We start from the raw sequence: 16,987 nt of genomic DNA, 5'->3' as shown, positions 1-16,987 counted from the left end.
AGAGAAAGGATGGAGATCACAGGAGGGCCCTGAAATCACAATCACAATATTGGAAATCAGAAGCTGGACATTGTGAACCTTAAAAATTCTCAGACCCTACTTCATAAGGTTTGGTTAAGACTATTCCCCATTTGGGCAGTGAAGGAACTTGACCAGGAATATGGGAACTCTACTCCACCCCTACTTGGGCAAGCCCTAAGGGAAGATAAAGTTGTAAACTCCTTGCTAAACAATTAAAAGCACTTAAGCCCATACTTATAGTAAGACATAAGTTCTTAAGCTCTGCCTATTTTTAGATCTAATACAAAAGAATGCTAAGTACCTATAAAGGTCAGGCAACTTGTTAATTTGCAAGGAGCAAAGAGGTGAAAAACTTACTCAGAGGTTTTCAGGTGTGAACTTAATCAAAAAGTTTAGCTTTCTTAGGTGTGAATTAAGATGGTCTGTCCTTTGGAAAATGTCTACTGTGATTGGTAGATGTGAGAACTATGGGAAGGAGACATAGGAAAAAATTCCCTTTAAAAGGAGAAGAGAAATTGAAAGCAGGGACAGTCTTGCTGGAACTCCCTCTGAGGAGGACTCTGTCTGGAACTCCCTCTGAGGAGACTCTGTCTCTCTCTCGGGACAGTCAGCTGAGAAGTCTGAATTGCAACTGGTGCCTCTCTGAACACTAGAATCTTTGCTTGCACAAATCTTATGGTGAGTGGATAAAGACTAACTGATCTCTTTCTTAGTGCTTGGGCCTGGGCTGGCCAGGACTGGCCTGGGCCGGCCTATCCTTTTCCTCATTATTTCCTTTTCTCTCTCTCTCTCTCCCATTCTTTAATTCCTCATTTTGTATTAATTAAAATCTCTGTAAAACCCAGCTGACTTGGGTATATTTAATAATTGGAACTTTACCCTGGCGAACACCTTATATTTGATTTAAAAACAAGACACTATCTTGAAAACATATTTTCTGCGGTCACAATTTAAGGCTCCAAATCTTTTATCCGCAACAATTTAAGTCTTCCACTATTTTAATCATCACAACATACAACTGGGCAGGTCAAGAATTTTATTCATTTAAGAAAAAAACTCACATCTCACATTGGGAAGGAAACAATGATTCGTGAATTTAAGGCAAGAATTAGCAATGTCAAAACAATTTTGATACCCCTACTCAATTTAATCAGTACTCATTTCAGTGCAATTTCATGGGAATCAGTGATTATAATTAGTGAGTTAAGCTGAATAGGAGGAAATTTGAGGTCCTTTTCTTAGTTAATACTGTAGGAATAAGAGTTATGGAAGTTAGTAGTATGAACTCACAAAGGACTGGTGAGACTTTTCAGGTATCAAAAGATTTTATTAATTGTATTTCATCTATTAAAGAGATTCATGTTGTAGTAGTTAATTCTGTATTTGGGATTTATTTCAGCTTGTGAAGCTCTATTAACACAAAATCAATTCACAATTGTAAGGATAATTTTAGGGTTGTAAATTAATTTGAAAAAGTAAATTAATTTGGTCACCAAAGAATATCCCAAATAAAATACCCAATTCAGTTTGGAAATTTATGGTGATTTTATCAATATAGAGGGAGGAAATTGAGGAGAAGAGAGAGTGAAAGGTATAGGATTTCCCCCACCTGGCCTGTGCCAGGGGGAGTTCAAATTCCTTCAACACAAGGACTTTGAAGATTAAAGGCTTTCTCTAAGAGGGTAGCATTTGGAAGGTAAAGGAGAAAGCAGTCAGCCTAAACTCCAAGAGAGCTCAAAGAAGAGCCTCACCTGAACTAGGTTACTAGGTTTCCTGCAGTATGGTATCAAGGGAAACTCACCACTAAACCGGACAATAGCTGCTGCCACTCCAAGATGCCAAACTGCTCAGCAAGATGCCGCTCAGCAGGCTGCCGCCAGCCACTTCTCTGCCGCAAAAGAGTCTGGAGAGAGAAACTGATACCAAATATACAAACAGTTTTATATCACTTCCCTTCATCTCACTTGTACCAATAGTAGCTTAAGCTTGACTTGGGACAGCCCAGGGTCTGTCAGCTGCTTCTGAATTGTCATTTGCTAGCACATGTCTATCAAAGGCCATCCTCCTAGATACTTAATCCTTAAGTATGGGTGTAGACATTCCTCATTTTCTTAGACTAAGTAGGGTGGAGTAATCTCAAGTTGACACAAGTCTATGATGTTCAAAATTAGCTCCTGTGAGAATGTTGTGCACAGAAAGTAAAACATCCTGGAACTATCCAATATAATGAACTTTCCTACTAGTACCCGTACAATAAGCCAGGCCACTTCTGGGAAGTACTTCTGGGAAAGAATGCTATCCACATTGTCAGAAAGAACTGTGGAAGTAGAAATTCAAAAGAAAAACGGAGATCACTCATCACATGGAAATATGGATGCATGGTTTGGGGTTTAGGCTTTTAAAAAATCACTCTATAGCAAAAATGAATAATATAAAAATAGGTATCAAGTGATAACATTTGTACAATCCAGTTTGCTTATTGGCTCTGGGAGGGGGGAGGGAAGAGGGGACATGGAGATAATGATTCATATAAACATAAAAAATATTTAAAATAAAAAAAAAGAAATGATTTCCTGTGCCTTAGCAACAGTCCTCACACCCCTGAAGCATTAGCTCCATTCCCAAGTGACCCTTGAATTTAAAACTACACCATCCTAAGAGCCTCCATCACTGAGTTCTTGGATCCTAACATATTGTTGACCAAAGCCATGCTAAGATGACCAGATGGATGGCAAACTCAAGCTCAAGACCTTGCTGACAGGGTGTCCTAACCGGGGGAAGGTCTCAGGACAGGATATGATTGATGACCTGTGAAAAGAACAGTGGACAAAATGGCTCTTGATGCTGTCGGGGTCCATTAGTCAATCAGAGGAGCTCCCCCAATTCTGCAGAGATCAGTTATGGAACTGTAGCACCCCGTTCTATTTTTGGAAGCCTTCCAAGTGCTATAAACTCCCTGAGACGCTGAGGAGAGGGTCCTGGACTGTGAGCCAGGTCTTGGACCCAGTTGATTAGTGACCACCAGATTCCCTAATGAATTGATTGATCATGCCTGGGGCTCTGACTTGATGACTTTGTTATAGATAGGACATTTTGGGACCAAAAGAAATTCCCAGAAGGTGGGGCATGTGGGGGTTCTTTTTAATGGCACCTGCCTTGGCACACAAAGTAGAAAGGACAAAGGAGAAACCAGTGTATCTGAAGTTTCCTTACAATGTTATGGGCAGGAAGAACCTTTTGGGGTTCTGGAAGGATGCCTTTTGAAAGCATGCAATGACTCCAAAACTTAGCTTAAAACAAAAAGAGATTTATTAATTTAGAAAGTAATGTCGAAAGTGGCCAGGAGGATAGCAAGGTGGAACAGCAAGATGGGGAGCAGTTCTCTGGGAGGACAGCATGAAAGGACAGGCTATTCCCCCAGACGACATCAGTTCTGGGGATTTTATACATTTTTCACAACAGTTAGTCACTCAGGCATGAGGTGGGGTGATCATACTGGGGTCTGCCTGGAGACATAAAGATTCCTTAGTTTTAGGGGACAAACAGATGTCTGATACGATCAAGGTGTGGTCTGAAGGTGCATCTTTCTGTCCATCTAGAGGACGATCAAAGGAAGATAGTCATCTCAGGACCCTAGAGGGGTCATTGGGTGTTTTTAGGCTCAGTCAGGAAAAAACTGAAAAAAACAGGGGAAAAAAAAGGGAGTTCCCCTGATAATACTTCGCCTGGGTTTCTGGGGTACAGTGCCCATGTCAACAACAGTAGCTCAACAGGAGAGGCAGGGGCAGCTCTCATCTGACCCCAACAGGGCCTGGGCTCTCCAAGGAGAATCATCCCCAGAACACATAAATTATTACTGCTGGGCAGATGGGGGCAGCAGGACGTGCAAAGTCAGGGGGTGCCCACATTCTTCTTGGGGCATGAGGGCCTCCCAGGTAAGGTGGTGGGAAAATAGGTGAGAAGCAGAGGCCAAGAAAACACCTACCCAAGAGGCCTTCTAGATCATCCTGTCACATACCTGAGACTTCACCCTTACACACTTGTGCACAAACGGCACCCCAAGGTACTCTCCAGCATGCAATATGTGAATTTCAAAACTGCTCAACCCTGTTCAAACCATTCTTTAGAGGATGGGATTTAGCTATTTCCTGATCAATAACAATAGAGATACTTGGAATGACAGAATTGGGTCTTGGAAACTAAAATCTCCACCCTACTCAAGGTAACAGGATTGAGAAAGGGCTGCAGCAAAGCTCAAGATTTAATTCTTTGAGAATATCACCACAACAGACATGTGCAAAGGGGACAGACCTCTGGGCGGTCCTGGTTTAAGCTAGAGCCACCATTGGCACAGGGGGACACAGGAAGTGAGGTAGAGGACAGCCCAGGGGTTCTGGTTCTTTTCTTCCTGTGTGAAGAAGAGAGGTGGTGGTTGGAACCTGGTGCTTGGAGGAAGGAACCTTGAGACTGTTTCTCCATTTTGGTCATGTGAGTGATAGGGACTGATCTCTTTTCTTTGCCTTGGACATTCCAAGGCCTTGGGCTTTTGGCCCAGCCTAAAGCAGAGTGGGCATTTAAGCCCTATTACCTTCTCTCCCTTTTCCCTCTCTCTCTCTCCAATACCTTTTTCCCTCCTGTTTGTAATTAAAAACTCCATAAAAGATTGACTGCTGACTTGAGTTTTCATTTAGGAATTACATAGCTGAATTCCTTGGCGACCTTAATTTAATATATATGACTTTTAATATGATTTCCATATCACAAATATGGACTAACTCATATGAAACCCACCAACCAATTAATCCATGAACCAAAAAGCATTTCTTGGTCACCTACTCCACGCCAGACCCCGTGCTGGGCACAGGGAGAGCAAAGACAAAAGACAAGGAAGGAGCTCAGGGGCCAGGAGGGAGACAAGATGTGCCAAAGGTCTGTGCCAAACAGATTTAAGGCAACAGTAGGGAGGGAACACTTTTGCTGAGCGGTGAAAGACTCTAAGGATCCTGGAGGCAGGAGGACAGAGAGGGCATGCCAGGCACAGGGCACAGCCAGGGCAAATGCACAGAGACTGCAGGAGCTGAAGTGCAAAGGCTGGTCATCCTGTATCTGGAGAGGAAGAAGGGAAAAGGTGGAAGAAGGGAGGTTTGAGTCCAGCTGGGATGGGCTTTAGCTGCTAACACTTGAGCTGATTTTTGCTTCCTGGAGGGAGCAGGGAATCAGTGGACTCTCTGGAGTGGGAGAGTGCCATAAAGCCCTTGGCTGGTTGTGTGCCTCAGAGGTGGTAAAGTCTTGGGAACAGGAGGCCCACGAGGGTCCTGAAGCACAGGAGTGAGGGGTCGGGTGTGTGGGGAAAGGAGGGGACAGAAAGGAGACCGATGGTGGACACAGAAGGTAAGACCTGCCCAGTGCATGGAGGTTAAGAGAAAAGAGACGGAGGCACTGCCCAGCATTCCAAAGCTGCCCACATGACTGTCTGAAGTTAGGAGTGGATTTTATGAAGAAATTCTGAGATTGAGAGGGAAAGGGGTCCTCTGAGGTGTCTAGTGGAAGCCCCTGATTTTACACATCAGGAAACTGAGTCCCAGGATGTGAACCCAGAACTTCCACCTCCAGAATCAGTGCTCCATGGAGTGGCACAGGATGGAGCTGAGCAGAGCAAAAGGTGGAACCATCAGCCTTGACAGTATGAAGACAGACTGAGATTTACCCCTAGGGACTGAAAAGATGGAGGAAGGAGATGCCAGGTCCCAGCCACTGAAGGGGCAGGAGGGGAAGATGGTCCAGCAGAGGAGGCTGAAAAGGGGCAGGTGGACACAAAGCCACCCAAGGAGAGAAAGTGGTCAAGGGTGTCCATGTGAGCAACAGTACCAATATGGCCGACCAGTAATTGGGAAGGGCTGGGAAAAGTGCCACAACAGGTGGTAACAAGAGAGGGGAGAGATGGGGAGGGGGGAGAGAGACAGAGACAGAGACAGAGAGACAGAGACATATTTATTTAGACTTTTAGAAAAGTCTAAATAAATATGGTCTCATTAGATAAGAACACTCAAGGCCACATATCCTATAGGGAGAACCCTGTAATAATTAAAATTAAATTATGAGACTGCTAGTATCTTTATAATTTTATTAAATCATAGTAGTAGAAGTAGAAGTAGAAGTAGAAGTAGAAGTAGAAGTAGTAGTAGTAGTAGTAGTAGTAGTAGTAGTAGAAGTAGAAGTAGTAGTAGTAGTAGTAGTAGTAGTAGTAGTAGTAACGAGAGGGAAAGGTAGGAAAGAGGTAGAAAGTTACTTAGCTTTCTAATCTATTGATGACCCTGATATATTGAAGCTGAGCTATGATAAGAGTTCCTCCAGGTTCTTTGCTCACTGAGGCTTTGTCCTCCCTCTACGGAACCCCCTCCAGGCTCCCCTGAAGACCTAACGTAGGACCAGGCTGTCCCATGACCTCTCCCTCCCCTGGTAGTGTGGCAGCGTGACCTCTCCCCACCAAGTCCCTCTCACTTCCTTCCAGCCACCTCTTTCCCTTCTATGTGCCGGGCACAGTAGTAGGTGCTTCCTCCATAGCCCTGGGAAGTGGAGCTTTCTCTTGTTCAGTGGTTTTTCTGTCTCTTCTCACTCTTCATGACCCTGTTTAGGGTTTTCTTGGAAAGATAATGGAACAGCCGGCCATTTCTTTCTCCAGCTAAAGGGGAAACTGAGGCAAATAGAGTTAAGTAATTTGCCCAGGGTCACAGAAGCAAGCCTGCATTTGAACTCGGATCTCCCTAACTCCTGACCCTGCACTCAGTACCTTGTACAGAAGGAGTGTGTGTTCTCCTTCCCTCTGTCTCCCCTGCCACCCTGCCCACATTTCTGCCCCATTTCAGAGCTTCCACCTTCCCCAACTCCTGGTGCCCTCACACATGCCCAGAGCTGCTGGTCAGTCCAAGCATCCACCAGCCCTGTGGGCCTCCTTCTGTCCACTGATCTTCACAGTGATAGAATACCAGACTGTCCTCTCCTTTCCCTGCCTTCTGCATCCCACATGCCCTTTCTTCCTCTCCTTCGCTCCCTCCCTCCTTCTCTCCCTTCATGTCTCTCTCTCTCCCTCTGTCTCTCTCTGTCTCTGTCTCTCCCTCTGTCTCTCTCTCCCTCCCTCTCCCTCCCTCCCCTCTCTTGTTACCACCTGTTGTGGCACTTTCCCCAGCCCTTTCCAATGACTGGTCTGCCATATTGGTACTATCGCGCACATGGACACCCTTGACCACTGTCTCTCCTTGGGTGGCTTTGTGTCCAGCTGCTCCTTCTCAGCCTCCTCTGCTGGACCATCATCCCCTCCTGCCCCCTCAGTGGCTTGGACCTGGCATCTCCTACCTCCATCTTTTCAGTCCCTCTGGGTAAATCTCAGTCTGTCTTCAGGCCCTCCAGGCTGATGGTTCCACAGGTTGCACTGCTCAGCTCCATCCTGTGCCACTCCTTCTGCACAGGGTACTGAGTGCAGGGTCAGGAGTTAGGGAGATCTGAGTTCAAATGAAGCCATAGATATTTACTGGCTTCCGTGACCCTGGGCAAATTACTTAACTCTATTTGCCTCAGTTTCCCCTTTAGCTGGAGAAAGAAATGGCCTGATGCTCCATTATCTTTGCAAGAAAACCCTAAACAAAGTCATGAAAAGTGAGAAGAGACAAAAAAACCACTGAACAAGAGAAAGCTCCACTTCCCAGGGCTATGGAGGAAGCACCTACTACTGTGTCCGGCACATAGAAGGGAAAGAGGTGGCTGGAAGGAAGTGAGAGGGACTTGGGTGGGGAGAGGTCACGCTGCCACACTACCAGGGGAGGGAGAGGTCACAGGACAGGCAGGTCCCTCGTCGGGTCTTCAGGGGAGCCCGGAGGGGCTTCCGTAGAGCGAGGACAGACAAAGGCTCAGGGAGCAAAGATGAGGGTGGGGAAGGGGCAGGAGGAAACAGTTCTTCCTGGGAAAGAGAGGGGAGGTCACCTCGTGGAAGGATGAGCACAACACCCTTCGCCCGCGTGTGCACCCTCCCGAGCCCCCCTCCCCCAAGCACACAGACCCAGCCCACAGCCACACACGTGTTTCCCTTCGCTCTACCCTCCCCAACCCGCCTTCCCAGACTCACCCCAGAATCTATAGTGAAGAGGGGGAGGGGGAAAGTCAACTGGGTTGCGTGTGCGCACTGCGATTCTCACCCAACAAATGACAGACCGGCGGGCACTCCTGCCCTCCCTCTTCCACGGACCACGCAAGCTTCCCTAGCATGGAGCAGTCAGAGCCCAGAGCAGGAATACGCATGTGCACTCCTCCCGGAATCTCGCTCACGTGACTCTGCCAGCTTCCGTAATAGGGCAGGGCCATAGCACGCTAGATGGACAGCCAGATGAAGCAATCCCGTAAAGCACCGCCCCTGTGACCAGACTTCAGCGGGCATTCTGGGATACATAGTCTGAGTCGCGCCTCCATTTCCCCGCCCACCTTCAGCCCCCTTCAGGCACCGCGGTGCCTTTCCACTCCGCTCCTCCCCTTCCTTCTTGGCAGGGGAACGAAGGCTTTGTCCTGTCCCAGTTATCTCTAGCTTAGATTCTCTGGCTTTGATTAAGAAGGTTAAAGAGGGATGTAACTGACTGGCCCAATCAAGATCCTGTCCGGCCTCAGGCCTCAGTTTCCTCCTCTGGAAAAAGGGCAGGTTCGGCTTGGTGACCACAAACATCCCTGAGCCTTCAGGCTGGTGCTCCATATTCTGGCCTGAGAGTCTGAACGGGAAGGATGGAGTGACAGCCACCGAGACCATTGGATTGTTGCACCGGATCCGTGTCCCGGCCCCTCTTCAGCCCTGCGGGTCTTCACCAGCTCTAACCCCTGTAGACCCGGCTCCTGTCCGATCTCTCTGGCAGAGCGGCAGAAGCCCCCAATATCACGATCACAAGGGAGTTCCACGGACTCCCACGGACAACGACCCTTCCCTGCCGGCCCCCTTGGGCCCAGGCATCCGGCCTCACGCATGTTCTCTCCTTTGACTAAAGATGGACACCACGGACTCTGGTCCTGAAGCCCCGAGGACCTACTGTGCTGCAACAGAGGAAGGGTCTGAGGCCAGATTCGAGCCCAAGACCCCCCCTCCCCCGCTCCAGGCCTGGCACTCCCCACTCAGCCACCCAGCAGCCCCCCGAAATATAAATGTTAAAAAAAGAAATAAGAAATGGCCCTTCCAAAAAGCAAATATTTTATAGTTCAGGTCAGTACAAAAAGGGTGCAGTCATTGGTCACGTGCCCTCAGATAACTCCACAGAAAAGGTCCCCTGGAAAGTGATCCCGAGGAAATGACATCCTGCTTCCAGGAGAACAGTCAGCACCAAAGGGCTTAATATCCCGGTAGAGAGGATGGAGAGTGCAGACGGGGTGAAAGGAAAGCCAGGGAGCCCACGTGCCTGGTAACCTGGACAGAGCACGTCCCCGTTCAGGCTTGGAGCTCAAGGCTCGGCTGCCCTGAGCTGGCATTGGAGAAAGCTCGCCTTGCCTGGGCTCCAGGTTGGCAAGGATCCATGGGATTGGGGTGAAACTCGCCCCATGAGGGCATCCTGCAGCTAATGGCGCTGTGAAATGACTGATTCAGCCCATTCGTGTCTGTAGATTTTCTCACTGCAGAGCTCAGCCTTTCTGGGGAAGAAACTCAGAAGCAAAGATCCACTGGTGATGGTGCCTGTGATGTACAGCAGAGAATCCACACTGGAGGGAAACCCTAGGAATGTAATCAGTGTGGTAAAACATTCACCCGGAGGCCCAGGCTTACTGTGCACCAGAGTATCTCCATGGGGTGAAAACTTGGGAATGATATCGCTGAGGAAAAACTGTCTAAATCAGGTCTCCCTCTCTCTGCCTCTCTCTGTGCCTCTCTGTCTCTGTCTCTCTCTTTATCGCCCCTCTATCTGTCTCCCTCTCTGTCTGCCTGTCTCCGCCTCCCTCTCTGTGTCTCTCTGTCTCTACCTCCCTCTCTGTGTCTCTCTGTCTCTGCCTCCCTCTCTCTGTCTGTCTTCCTCTCTCTCTCTGTCTGTCTCTCTTTTTAAACCCTTACTTTCTATCTGAAAATCACTACTGAGGGGGCAGCTAGGTGGCTCAGGAGATAGAGAGCCAGGCCTGGACAGGAGAGGTCCTCAGATCCAATCTGACCTCAGACACTCCCTAACTGGGTGACCCTGGGCATATCACTAAACCCTCATTGCCTAGTCCTTACTGCTCTTCTACCATGGAACCATTAATTAGTACTTTAGTACTGATTCTTTTTTTTTTTTTTAACATAAATACTTACCATAGAAGCAATTCTAAGTATGAGATCTAAGGCAGAAGAGTAGTGTTGACAATTAGGGCTAAGGGATTTGCCCAGAGTCACACTTACATCCCTCCTTAATCTTCTTTTTTTTGAAACCCTTACCGTCTGTCTTGGAGTCAATACTGTGTATTGGCTCCAAGGAAGAAAAGTGGTATGGGCCAGGCAATGGGGGTTAAGAGACTTGCCCAGGGTCACACAGCTGGAAAGTGTCTGAGACCAGAGTTGAACCCAAGACCTCCTGTCTTTAGCCCTGGCTCTCAATCCACTGAGGTAGCCCCAACCTCCTTAACCTTCTGTGACAAGGAAATCACTTTTTAAAGACTGATATATATTAATTTAAGGTCGCCAAGGAATTTTAATCAATGTCAGAGAATCCAAGCTGGAGCTAAACTTTGTGAATGTTATCAGAATGGAAAATCTGTCAGCTATCAGAAGAATACTGATATCCATCAGAGAATCCATGGGAGAGAGAATCCTTTTGAATGTAATCACTGTGAAAAGGCTTTTAGACAGAGATCCAGTCTTTCTGTACTTCATCAGAGAATCTGCACTATAGAAAAATCTTATGACTGAAATCAATGTTAGAAGTCCTTTACAAAGAAGGTTGGTTTTACTGTATATTACCATGATGGCAAACCTATGACACATGTGTCACCACTGACACATGTAGCTGCCCACAGACTCAGTGCTCATCAGGGCCCAGGAGCCCCATGTCTTCAGGTGGGGTGGTGAGCATTGGACAGTGTGCTCCAAATGACTGGGGTCTGTGGTGCTCCAGCTGGGTCAGGGAGGAGCTGGGCAGGCAGACTGGCTGGTGGGCAGTAGCCACTCTTCATGTGGCAGAACCCCCATTCCCCCACAGCACTCAGGGGAGGGGAAGGGTGGGGCCAGAGGAAGACTAGGCAGGGTCCTGACCCACTTGCAATGGAGGAGTGCCTGGAACCACCAAATTTGTTTCTTGTGACTACATATAACAGGATTCTCCATTTTAATCCACTCTGCTCTCTTCTGTTTTATGGGTGAGTTCATCTCTTTCACATTTAGAATTCTGATTACTAACTGTCTATTACCATCCATCTTATTATACCCTTTAGATCCTGCTACATTGTCTTTCACTCTGTTCTTCCTCACCAATATTTTGCTTTTTGTCACCCACACACACCTACCCCTCTCTTCCATTATGTCGTCTTTCTTTTGTCTTATTCTCCTTCTACTTCTCTATATGGTGATAGAATGCTATACCCCACTGAGTATACTTTTTCCCCTCTGTAGCCAGTTATGATGAGAGTAAAGTTTAAGCATTATCCCTCATTACCCTTATGCTCCCCTCTCTGAAGTAATTTTTCACACCTCTTTATGTTATAGAATTTACTGCAGTCTATCTCTCCCTTCCCTTTTCTTTCAGTGCAATCCTCTCACCTCTTGATTTTTTTATATATCATTCCTATGCATACATATCTTACATACATATCATTTTGTATGATCACATTTACATACATATATCATCCTTTATTATCATGTACATCATATCATCATAGTCAGCTTACTTACCCACCCTCTTTCTGTATAAATTCCTTCTATTTTCTCTACTAAGATTAATTTTTGAGAATTATGTGAACATAAAGATTTTGACCTTGATGAATACCTTAAATTTTCTCAATCCTTATTTACCTTTTTAGGCTTCTCTTGTGTCTCCTGTTTAGACTTCAAATTTTTTGTTTAGGTCTGGCTTGTTCCTGTGAATCTTAAAAATTCTGAGACTCTACTTCAGAAGATTTGGTTAAGACCATTTGCCATTTTAAACAATGAAGGTACTTGATCAGGAATGTGAGAACTCTACTCCACCCATACTTAAGTATACTTTAGGGGAAGATAAAGTTGTAAACTCTTTACTGAACAATGAAAAGTACTTAACCCATACTTAAAGTAAAGCTAAAAAACCTTAAGCTGGGTCTATTTTTAGATCTAATACAAAAAGGTGCTAAGTACCTATGAAGGTCAGGCAACTTGCAAACTTGCAAGGGACAAGCTTAACAAAAGAGGTTTGAGGTTTTAGTCTACTCAGGTGTGAATTACTCAAAGGTTTAGTCTACTCAGATGCGAATTAAGAATGGTCAGTCCTGTGAAAACATCTACTGTGATTGGTAGATGTGAGAACGTAGGGTAGGTGACATAGGAGAAAATTTTCTTTAAAAGGAAGACGTTTTGGCCTCTGGAGAGAGAGCTTGCCAAAGCTGAATTGGAGGGCTTGATGGCTGAACTGAGTTGAGCTGAGGAGCTGAACTGGTGGGTCTCTCTGAACATTAGAATCTTGCTTGGGACAAATCTTGTGGTGAGTGGATTAAAGACTGACTGATCTCTCTCTTAAGGCTTAAGACTAGGCTGGCCTACCCCTTTTCTCATTATTTCCTCTTCTCTCTCTCTCTCTCTCTCTCTCTCTCTCTCTCTCTCTCTCTCTCTCTCTCTCTCTCTCATTAATTCTTTATTTGTATTAATAAAAATCTCCATAAAACTCAGTTGACTTGGGTATATTTAATATTTGGGAATTTTCCCATGGTGACCACTATATTTTTTATTTGAAAACATATTTCTGGGGTCACAGTTTAACCAACCACTCTTTTAACTGTAACCTTCCTAAGAAATACATGGAAATCTTCTGACTTATTGTATGTCCATTTTTTCCCCTGAAAGAATATACTCAGGTGACTCTGGGTTGTAAACCCAAATATTTTGCCTTTTGCCTTCCTGAATATCATATTCCAGGCTCTTTGATCCTTTAATGTAGAAGACCCTAGGGCCTGTGTGATTATGATTGTAGGTCCATGGTATTTGAATGTTTTCTTTCTGGTTGCTTGAAGAAGTTTCTCCTAATGGTTCTGCAATTTAACTATTATATTCCTGGAAGTTGTCATTTGAGGATTTATATCTGGAGGTGACCTGTGAATTCTTACAATTTCAATTTTATTTTCTTGTTCAGGGAACTCTTGGAAGTTTTCTTTGATAATTTCTTGAGGTGTGATATCCTAGGTTTTTTCTTGATCATGGCTTTCAGGTAGTCCAATAATTCTCAAATTGTCTCTCTTAGATCTATTTTCTCTATATCAGTTGTTTTTTCAATAAGATATTTCATTTTTTCCTCTTTTTTTCATTATGTTGATTCTGCTTTATTGTGGTTTCTTATGAAATCATTAGTTTCAAGATTTTCAATTCTGATTTTTAAGGCCTGATTTTCCTCTGTCCATTTTTGGTTCTCCATTTTCTGTTGGCCTGTTTCTTTTTGTATCACTTTTCCTCTGCCTCTCTTAATTGGTTTTTGAAGTCTTTTCTGAGTCTGTGTCCCAATTCATTTTTTTCTTTTGGATTTTGCATCTGTTTCCTTTGCTTTCTTTGTCCCCTTCTGTGTCTGTATCTTGCTCATTGTTTTCATAAAAATTCTTCAGAGTTAAATGCTCTTTTGGATGTTTGTTCTTTTTTTCTTATCTAATTAGAGGTAGGCTTGAGGGGATGATGTGATGGTCTGAGCACTGAGATCTCTGAGAGCCTCCCCCTGCTTATTCAATTGACCCTTGAGGTGCTGGTAGCTTAAAGAATTGCCTCAGATTTAGGTGCTAGCCTTTGATTTCACTCTGATCTTGATCAGGTCAAGGGCTGATCAAATTCTAGCCCTAGGCTTAGTCTCAAGTTTTTGGTCTCACTGTGTACTTGATCCAGTCAGGCACACCCTTGATTGTCCTGTCTTGGAGCTCTGGCCTGAGCTTTAAGCAAAAAGATCAGTACTTAATACTTAGTACTTAGATACTTATTCACACCCCAAAGTGGGAACTATGTGCCTATCCCAAGCCCAGACTAGAATTCCCTGGGCTAGGACTCTGGATTTCTCCACATATTTTCATCTTGATTGAGGAGGATTCTCATGGTTGTACAGAAGTGCTCTGGATTACTCATCTATCTTGACTCCACCCCCAGAAATAGATCTCTGAAATTTTTTCTTTTTAATTTTTGTGATTATTGTTTTATTTGAATACTTTTTCTTGTGTATATCACTAATTGCTGTCCTTTTTCAAGAGAAGATGATATCTTTTGCTTTTATCTTCTTTGAAATTTTTTTTGGCTTTCTGAACTTGAGTACCATCGATAAACATAAATATTTCTGAATATAAAGTACAAGAGCACAAGAAGATTGTTGACATAATTACAAATTTCCAGGACAACCTCTTAGTTCCTTTGTAAAAATACAGAATTATTTCAGCATTTTAACCCCGAGTTGTTATTTCATTTAATCTCAGAGTTCCGTCTGAACGTCCCTATATGTATCCTTGTGAGGCCTCTATTGATACTCTCTCATGACCTTTTAGAGAGGGTGTTTCCAGCTTTACTTCCTACTTCCCCATTTTCCCTTGCCCCAAACCCTAACTTGCATTATAATGAATTGTGTTATCTAATAAAGTGAGATGAACACATTTGCCACATCACAAAATGGTGCCTCATTCTACAGTTTTTTTATCATTTTCATGTGAAAATGTGCTCTTACCCCTTAACCTGCATGATGGAGCCATCTCTGGTAACATAGAAGAGAAACTATAGAGTTTTAAAAGATGATAAAAAGACTTCTACAAGGTGCTCATAGAGTCCCTGGCAGTATCTGCAGAGAGTTCTACACTGACAGTTTTCCAAGAAAGGAGACAGCTTACTAGCTACAATTGCCACAGCTGGCTGATTATCATTCTATACTTGTCAAGATTTTGACTTTTTGTAGCACTGTTGCCTTCCCTTTCTGTTACTTCATAGAATTCTTTCCATGCTTTTTGAGAATTGTCATCATCAAAATCATATTTTGCCATTGATTTAATAGCTATTGATGGTCTGATGGTCTGATGGTCATCTATCTAGTTGGTTTGCTAGTGCTAGCCCTGGAGTCAGAATTACTTTGTGATCCATTCTTGCCTGAGACTCAGACACTAGCTACCTTTTATCTAGTCTATATTAATTTTGTTTATATATATATGTGTGTGTTCTCCTTCATTAGAATTTTATCTCCTTAAGAGAGAGGGTCTGTTTTGATTTTTCTTCCTTTCTGTAAGTTACTATAGTATCATAAGTCTCATTATAAAGTATCATACAGGAATAAGTATGTCTTCTTGAGGAAAGAGAAGGAATTTAAAACAGGCTCTAACTGAGATTCTTTCCTTTCAGAATAACAAATAAGGACTTAAATTATTTTATGTGTTTTATATTCTGTTATCAAAGGGAAAAGGAGTGAAAAGGATTCAAGTCCGAAACAAACCATCTGTTTGGACCCATTATCTCATCAAAAATTGAGAAAAAATACGGTTTGGCATTCTAAGATGAGAGAAGTTGGGATCTGTGATAATAAGTTAGAGTAACAGAAGGACAACCAGAAGGGGAAATCTAGAAAAGTAACAACAGGGTCCTGGAGTAAGTTTGAATAAAGTGTGTGTACTTCAGTGTAATACATTCGAGAGACATTTCAGGCTGAAGTCAGCTCTGACTGCTCCATGGAGAAGAGCTTTGGAGAAAAGTTTCTCTAAATAAAAGAGGCTTGGAAAGAGCTTCAGGGATCTTACTTACATATGTGATATGTTCTCAAGGAGGAACTTGTACATGGAAGAAACCTTTCAGATACCCCTCAGATATAATTAACTTGAAAGGGATGCATGCTGGAATAAAACTACAGAATACAGAAAAGTCATTGACAGCAAATTAATTTTTAATGCAGATTGGAAAATTCAGAAAGAAGATAAGCACTATATATATATAATTGTTGTGAGAAAGTCTTCATCTACCAGAAAAGCTCACTCAAACACAAGAGAGTTGATATTCAAACGAAAGACCATGCCTATAATAAATGAAGGAAAGGTTTTAGTGAAAGGAGACACTTTCTTACACATAAAAGAATTAATATTAGAGGAAAACTTTTTGTATGTACTAATGATGGAACAGTTCTTATTCATCAGAGAATTCATGCTGGAGAAAAACACTTTCTGTGTAGTCAGCGGGGGAAATCTTTCTTTTCAAAGGAACTCCTCATTACCCATCAGAGAACTCATACTGAGAAGAAACAATGTGAATGTAATGAATGTGGGAATGCCTTTACTCAAAAGAGTAGTCTTGTTACTCATCAGAGAACTCATACTGGAAAGAAGCCAATTGAATGAAATGAATGTGGGAAAGCCTTTAAAAGGAAAGATCATCTTATTTACCATCAGGAAATTCACACTGGAGAGAAACCATTTCAGTGTAATAAGTGTGGAAAAGCCTTTAGTAGAAAGGGACATCTTCTTATTCACCAGAGTACTCATACTGGAGAAAAACCATTTGAATGTAATAAATGTGGGAAAGACTAATTATAACCAAGTCTTCTTACCCATGAGACAACTCATACTGAAGAGAAATATTTTAAATATAAAAAATGTGGGGAAAATTTCAGTGTAAAGGAATACTTTTTCAATCATCAAAGAATTAACACTAGAGTGAAACCTTTTGAATGTAATGAATGTGGAAAAGCCTTTAGTCAAAAGTGGCACCTTATCAGACATCAAAATATTCACACTGGAGAGAAACCATTTGAATGTAAAGAATGTGGGAAAATTTTCAGGGTAAGGGAAGTACTTGTCAGGCATC

At 43.6% G+C, this 16,987-nt stretch overlaps 1 protein-coding gene across 5 annotated transcripts in view; it reads right to left on the bottom strand.

Annotated features, from left to right (window-relative positions):
- Nucleotides 1–16,987, bottom strand: part of LOC130453528 (zinc finger protein 260-like) — a 498,148-nt gene that overhangs the window by 44,858 nt on the left and 436,303 nt on the right. Inside the window, exons 1-2 of one of the 5 annotated variants that reach the window (XM_056814435.1) lie at nucleotides 8,211–8,318; nucleotides 1,823–1,937 (exon numbers count right to left, since the gene is read on the bottom strand). The gene's annotated coding sequence lies outside the window, so the exon portion shown is untranslated. Of the gene's footprint in view, nucleotides 1–1,822; nucleotides 1,938–4,332; nucleotides 7,178–8,140; nucleotides 8,319–16,987 lie in introns of those variants that run through there. The other 4 variants (XM_056814434.1, XM_056814433.1, XM_056814436.1 and 1 more) reach the window with 4 other exon arrangements.

Source organism: Monodelphis domestica, chromosome 2 (assembly GCF_027887165.1).
Source record: "Monodelphis domestica isolate mMonDom1 chromosome 2, mMonDom1.pri, whole genome shotgun sequence".
NCBI lineage: Eukaryota > Metazoa > Chordata > Mammalia > Didelphimorphia > Didelphidae > Monodelphis > Monodelphis domestica.
Note: the sequence above shows the minus strand (reverse complement) of the source record. Positions and strands in the feature narration are given on the sequence as shown.